Below are 8,243 nucleotides of genomic sequence, written 5' to 3' on the forward strand. Positions count from 1 at the left end.
AATTGAATGAGAAAGATAGAAAGAGTGAGTAAGTGAGAGAGAGAGGGGGAAAGAGATTGAGAGCAAAGGGCTGGGAGAGAAAATTCTTGTTATTAGTCAAATATACAGGTAGATCAGTATCATAGAGTGACTTGGCCTGCAAATGCCAGTACCTTTCTGAAATACACACCTGTTGGGCCTCTACGCTCTCTCTCTGCTTGTGTGAGTGTGTGTGTGTGTGTGTGTGTGTGTGTGTGTGTGTGTGTGTCTCTCTCTCTCTCTCTCTCTCTCTCTCTCTCTCTCTCTCTCTCTCTCTCTCTCTCTCTCTCTCCCCAGCTCTCACCCTCTCCCCCACTCTCACCCTTTCTGCTAGAGTGTATTTAAAGAGTTTAAAAAGTCTCAAAATACACTATTGAGGAGAAACAGACAATGTGAGGTGATCTTAGAACCTAATGTGGGTACTGGTCACATCAGGTAGGGGTGAGGAGGGGTCTCATTCTAGAGTCAAACACCCTGGCTAACACACTATCCCAGCCCAGTGTCTGTGTCCCAAAAAGTTTTGCTGGTCACCAAGAACGTTTTGGTTCTACTAATCGTCATGCCTCAGCTATCCACCGTCTTAACTCAGAGCGCTTTAATCCCTACTCAAACGAAGTGCTCTGCTGCCACGTCCTCCCCTGACAGCTTCAGAACAGAAGCCCACCCATCTGCTCTCTGTCACTCCTGCCTGTTCCTCCTCAGTTCCTGCTCCAGTGGGCATTGCATATAGTCTGGTGACGATTTCTCACAGGACCTTTTCTATTATTCCGTGCCCTTTGAAGGAACAGCTTTAGCATTCAGATTTTCTCTTTGTCTCGTGATGACAATTTGGGTAGCCACTTATTAAAACACGGCATTCAAACTTTTAAAAAATAGAGAAAGGGCTCCTGAGATTTTCCTTCTGAAACCGAGCCTGGCCCAGGTAGGCGGGGCTATCCTAGGTGGGCGGAGCCTGACGTCTAGGTGAAGATAGTCTATTGGTCGAGGTCTTCCCAGTAGTCTGTCTCATGGAATCCAGTGTTCTTTTTTAATTTCAGGTCAAAGGCAGAAACTTTGGAGGAATATTTGGTAAATACACAGTGCAAAGCTGCAGACAGAAGGGTGACAGACTGAAATGGTAGAGAAGGAAAGTGAGAGTGGGATAGAGAGAGAGCGAGAGAGAGAGAGAGAGAGAGAGAGAGAGAGAGAGAGAGAGAGAGAGAGAGAGAGAGAGAGAGAGAGAGATAAAAAGGGAGAGAGAGAGAGAGAGAGAGAGAGAGAGAGAGAGAGAGAGAGAGAGAGAGAGAGAGAGAGAGAGAGCGAGAGCGAGAGAGAGAGAGAGAGAGAGAGAGAGAGAGAGATAAAAAGGGAGAGAGAGAGAGAGAGAGAGATAAAAGGGAGAGAGAGAGAGAGGGAGAGAGAGAGATAAAAAGGGAGAGAGAGAGAGAGAGGGAGAGAGAGATAAAAAGGGAGAGAGATAGAGAGAGGGAGAGAGAGAAATAAGGAGAGAAATGGAAGGAGGAGTCGGTCAAAGAGATATGAAGACTGAAGGAGAAAGACTGAAGGAGAGTGGGGGAGCCTGGCAGAGAGAGAGAGGGAAATACACTGACAGAGAGAGTGTGAGTGAGTGAGCGTAAGAAGCAGTGGCAACAAAGGCTTCTTTTATCTTTTCGACAGCTATGTGCTTGTATATTACACTCTTTCATTCCATCTCTCCATCACTCAAACTCTATTCCACCCACAGTTTAGCTCTCTCTCTCTCTCTCTCTCTCTCTCTCTCTCTCTGCTCACTCTAATGCTTTGCTGTTGATACCCAATACCCACTATAGCTCATCTGTATCACTCACCTCCCCTCCTGTGTATATCACCTGCACACCTGTATAACTCACATCCACCCTATATAGCTTACCTGTAAAGCTCACTTCCACTACTGTAAAGATCACTTGTATCCCTGAATAGCTACCTCCAATCCTATAAAGCTCACTAGGCCTTTCATACAATCACTGTAAGCTGGAACTTCTCCGGATAATACCCTGAGGGGTTGTTTGTGTGAATGCAAATGTCAGAATCCAGAGAGTTGGAGAGCTGGAGAATTCACAAGTGGGCGTGTGGAGGACGTGTTGATGATGTCGGCAACAGTCAAGCGACTGGTCCCGAACCGAGAGCACGGAGTGAAGCTACTCCGTACTTTTCTTTTCCTGCCTGTATTTTGCCTTCCAACTTCTCTCTGCCTTCCACTCTTCTGATAATATTACAGATACGTCGTAATAAATGCAGTCTTACCGTACGTCCACACCAGGAGCGACCAAAGCGTCAAAGTTTCGCTGCGAATATTTCTGTTCGCTTTGGTCGCTCAAGTCGCTCATGACGTACAATTCAATTATGCAGACGCATTTAAAGGAGCCATCTGCTTTTAGTACAGACAGCCACATCAAAGAGTTAACTCCCATACACTTTGGCCATATTGCCGAGACGGTTTTGCTTGTTGGATAAAGTGCTTCGACAACAGTGATTCCCCCCAATATAAAAAAACTCTTAAAATGTAGGCTAATTACAACCGAGAACAAAAAACCCTGCGTGCTGTAGTAGGCTAGTTAAAATATGTTTCACTGATCTCCATCTGCACTCATTCGTCGCGCTCAAAACAAATAGACATTGGCGCACATGGCTAATTTGCATACGTGCACAGGACTGGTTGGCTCCGCAAAGCAAATAATGGAACATATCTATCTATCTATCTATCAACGCGTGTCTATTTTTAATGTGATGTATTGTGTGAATGTCCAGTCAGACTTGTTCTGTGTGGTCTTGTAGGCTACTGTCCTGTGTGGGCCGAACCACCTAAATGGATTCCCGACGATTTGTGTCGTTTGGTATTAATAAAGACTTGACTAGGCTATCTATCTATCTAGACTATTTAATTAAGAATTATTCACCTCAGGCTCCGTGAATAGTGGGGAATAGAGGGATAAAAGACAAGAGATTTATTGTCATTTTTCCCTCGTCTTGTCGATTAGTTTGTTTATGTGACGATTTCAAAAACTTTTTGGGTTTTGTTTAAAGCATGCTACACGCGATTGGTTGGTTAGATTGGTGGCATGGAAAGCAAATGAAAATGATTCCCGCTTAAATACGAACGTTCTAGATGTATAAATACTCCCGCTTATCATCACTTGGTATCCAAACCACTATGGCGTTTCGATCTCTGAACTGAAAAAGGGTTGGGTCGTACAACACCGGATGCCCAGTTACAGCCGCGATTAATGCTTCAGCCGACATTTTGTTCAGTGAGTGAATAAAGGTAGGTAGGAACCAAAGTGCCTGCCGGTGTTCCCTGGGATCCACGCAAGCGAAGAGCGTCTACATTCCGATTGGCTGTCAGTGTTTGGCCGCTGAAGCGCGTCATAGTCATTTGCATAAAGTTAAAACGTTTTCAACTTTTTTTTGACGCTCTGGTCGCTCAACTTTGGCCGCTGGTAGCGTTGGTCGCTTTGGTCGCTCTTGCCCATAGAAAGTGAATGACTTCCGGCGATTTGGTCGCTCAATTCGCTTCTGGTGTGGACGTACACTTAGTATCACTGCAAAAAGAGTTCTCTTTACGAAGTTGAAGCCTCGCATCTTCGATATGTTGTAAACTAAACACTACTGTATACCTGCATAGCTCATCTGCATAATCCACCTGTACAGATTCATCAGATTCAGGTATAGGTAACCATCCCCTCGGTTTAATGATACCAATGACCAACAAGGGCTATGGAAGTTTATATTTGTTTGGTCTTTACCACAAAATGTGGTACTTAAAGGATAAAAGGATATCCACGCATCAAATTAAAATCCACAAAACATTTCTAAGCCTTATTTACAAAGGAAGACAAGAAAAAAAAAACTTTTGTATTCAGTGTTTGTTAAGTAGTTTATAAAAAATATATATTTTATGTAAAGTCTAGAAACCTGCAGGCTATTAAATAAATGTTTTTCACATTATCTAAGAACTTATTTTCTTCAGAGAAAAGTTTGCCCTGGCCATCATAAGAAAGCTTGTTCTGGACCATCTTTTTAATGTTTGTTGCTTGGATATCATTTTACAAAGCACAAGTCATTATATTTGTCATAAAATGATGGGAAAGTGATAGCGGATACATGTTTACAAGACACAACCTAAATTGAGGATTTGTGGATTGTGAATTGGCCGTGTAGATATCATTTCACGAAGCACAAGTACCAAATATTTGTGTGTCTGTTTACAGGCACTGTGAATCTTCTTCTGTGGGTAACAAATTATATAGTCCAATTATAACTTCCATAATGGGCGACCACACACACATAGACACAAACAAGTGCACAGACACACGCGCTTGCACACAAATACTCCCATATTGAGCTAATTAGTAGCTGTGTTTGAGTCACTGTGAGGGGAGACGGGGGGAGACGGGGGGAGACGGGGGAGGACGTCAGGGCGGGGCTGCTTGTTTGTGAGACTGGATGTTCCCTGGCCCCTGGCGAGGGGAGTGGACGTTAGGTGGAGCAATAACAAGCCGGCCGCGCGGTCAAGCATGAATGTCAGGCTGAAAGTCAGGGGGAACCTTATCGCAGATGAGATCATAACACTCACTAGTCTCTGAGGACTTAAGTAGACCAGACGCGGGCTTCGGTTGAAACACAGGTGCTGAAGAATGAATTGGAAATGGTATTGCTTTTACTGTGCTGTCTGATTATGTTAATGTAAAGGCCATAGTTATTTTTTTTACATATGAAGACTCACAATGTAGAAATGTACAGCTACACATCATTTAAACACACACACACATACACACACACACACACACTCACACCCACACCTTGGGTGTAACAGACCCACTAACACACACACAAACACACTGTGCGTCATCTCGTCTCACCGTTTACCGTAAAGTAGCGTTTTGCCCAGGCGCTTAGTTTTATTATACACACACACTGAGAAATAGGTCACACTCTGCAAGCAACCTGAACAACAGCTTAACGCCACAGTGAGGCAACACACACACACACACACACACACACACACACACACACAGACACACACACACACACACACACACACACACACACACACACACACACACACACACACACACACACACACACACACACATATCATACACAGAGAGAGAGAGAGATAGAGAGAGAGAGAGAGAGAGAGAGAGAGAGAGAGAGAGAGAGAGAGAGAGAGAGAGAGAGAGAGAGAGAGAGAAAATAAGATACTGAAGACACACCTCTCCAAACTCCACGACCACCACCACCACCTCCACCACCACCTCCACCACCACCACCACCACCACCTATATCACCACCACCTCCACCACCACCACCACCACCACCACCACCACCACCTATATCACCACCACCTCCACCACCACCACCACCACCACCACCACCACCACCACCACCACCACCACCACCACCACCACCACCACTTATATCACCACCACCTCCACCACCACCACCACCACCACCACCTCCACCACCACCACCTCCACCACCACTCAACCACCTCCACCACCACCACCACCTCCACCACCACTCAACCACCTCCACCTCCACCGCTGCATGGCCCCGGGCCCCCTCACTGTCTGGGCGAGGGACAGTGGAAAGCCTTACTGTGGGGAAGAGTCCGGGTCGTTAGGGAGACACAGCGGTCCCTTGTGCTGCTCCTCTCATCCAGAACAGAGCGGAGCGGCCAGCCTGCCCCCACCGCACACACTGACTCACACACACACACACACACACACACGCACGCACACGCACACGCACTCACACACACGCACACGCACACGCGCACTCACACACACACACACACACGCACACGCGCACTCACACACACGCGCACTCACACACACACACACACACACACACACACACACACACACACACACACACACACACACACACATTCTCATTCTGAAGAAGGAATTAATTACCTCCAGTGTCTGTTCTGAATTATCTCAGTTAGCTGACCCTCAGGGACCCATCAGCAGGGACTATTGTCACACACACACACACACACACACACACACACACACACACACACACACACACACACACACACACACACACTCCCTTCCCCTTCTCTTTTTCTCAGCTGTTGTGTTGTGTTCCGTTCTTCTTTGTCCCCTCTCCTCTCTTTTCTCCTTCTCCCAGTCGCCCCCCTCACCTCTGTTCCTTTCATCCTCTCCTCATCTCCTCTCCACTTCCCCTCCTCTCTTCTCTTTCTCAATCATCTCATGACTTCCCCCATCCTCTCCTCTCCCACTTCCTCTCCTCCCCCTCTCCTTACTCTCCTCTCTCCCCCTCCTCCTCTCCTCTCTCCCCTCCTCCTCTCCTCTCCTCCCCCTCTCCTTCCTCTCAGCTCTCCCCCTCCTCTCTCCCCCTCCCCCTCTCCTTCCTCTCCTCTCTCCCCTCCTCCTCTCCTCCCCCTCTCCTTCCTCTCCTCTCTCCCCTCCTCCTCTCCCCTCCTCCTCTCCTCTCCTCCCCCTCTCCTTCCTCTCTCCCCTCCCCCTCTCCCCTCCTCCTCTCCTCCTCCTCTCCTCTCTCCCCTCCTCCTCTCCTCCCCCTCTCCTCTCTCCCCTCCTCCTCTCCTCTCCTCCTCCGCTCCTCTCCTCCCCCTCTCCTCTCTCCCCTCCCCTCTCCTCCCCCTCTCCTCTCTCCCCTCCTCCTCTCCTCTCCTCCCCCTCTCCTCTCTCCCCTCCTCCTCTCCTCCTCCTCCCCTCCTCCTCTCCTTTCCTCTCTCCCCTCCTCCTCTCCTCTCCTCCCCCTCTCCTCTCTCCCCCTCCTCCTCTCCTCTCCTCCTCCTCTCCTCTCCTCCCCCTCTCCTCTCTCCCCTCCTCCTCTCCTCTCCTCCCCCTCTCCTCTCTCCCCTCCTCCTCTCCTCTCCTCCTCCTCTCCTCCCCCTCGCCTCCCCTCTGTCACGGCGTAACAGTAAACAGTGGCTGGTGTTTATGCGCTTCCTGCGACTGTACCAGACTGTAGTTTATGTCGGCCATTGGGAGTGAAGTGCTGCTTGAACACAGACAAACGAGCGGGCCCCCCGCGCTGCACTCCATCACGTTGATAGCGGCCCTGGGAGGGGGACATAAAAGTGGAGCGCCGCCGCTTTGGGCAGGTACATAACGGAGACGGATGCTGCCCTGTTTACATAATGAATGTAAAGATGATCCGCTGGCAGAGAGAGAGATGGGGCGAGAGAGAGAGAGAGAGAGAGGTCGATGGGGAAGGAGAAAGAGAGGGAGGAAGTGAGAGGGAGAGCCAGGAGTTACAGAGCTATTGGAGCGGGAGAATGATCTGATCCGAATATCAACATGTGAGACTCAAGGACATCTTTAATGATCGCCACACACTGATAGACATACGACCAGACACACACGCTGTCTTAGAGGTTATAACACATCCTCGTTATTTCTGCTCAGTGAATTACAGCTGTGTCTTCGTTGGTGTGCGTGCATGTGTGTTCCTGTGTGTTTGTGTGCGTGCAGGTGTGTGTTCCTGTGGGATTTTTGATGTGTGTGTGTGCCTGTGTGTTTGTAGGTGTGCGTGCGTGTGTGTCCCTGTGTGTTTATAGGTGTGTGTGTGTGTGTGTGTGTGTGTGTTTTCCTGTGTGTTTGTAGGTGTGTGTACAGGCTGCAGAGAGAGGCAGATGGTAATTATTTTGTCCGCTCTGTTACCAACGACAACGTTGCTTTGAGAGGGCTCAGTGTTGGCAGCCCAGAGGGACGTCGATTGATTATTTCCTCTTGGTTGCCATCACAGGATTTATTCAAATTGTTTTATTTTGCAGCCCTGACGCTTGTGTGAGGCTTTTCCATGACTCACAACAATAATTGTGTATTTTTTCCTGAAATCAGTCTTTAACTAAAATCTGCTGATTGACAGGCGATATTTCAAACAACTATTATGATCATTATCGTTATTATTATTATTGCACTTTTGAACACTTTTCAATAGCCGGGCCATTGAGTTCCCTAAATGACTGACCTCTGTGTTCCTGAAATCGGATTATAACAGGAAATGTGAATTCACATTGTTTTGTCTGAAGATAACAACGTGCATTGTTATCAGTTTTTTACAGAATATGCAGAATCAATCACATTTACACAGCTTAAGTTTATCATCGGAAGTACGAAACAAATACATAAAATAATGGCGGACATAGAATTTTACCACTGACTGTCCACTGTGTCCTCATATTATAAACCGAATTTCATACTTCGGTT

The sequence above is a fragment of the Gadus macrocephalus genome, chromosome 21 (assembly GCF_031168955.1).
Source record: "Gadus macrocephalus chromosome 21, ASM3116895v1".
Taxonomy (NCBI): Eukaryota; Metazoa; Chordata; class Actinopteri; order Gadiformes; family Gadidae; genus Gadus; species Gadus macrocephalus.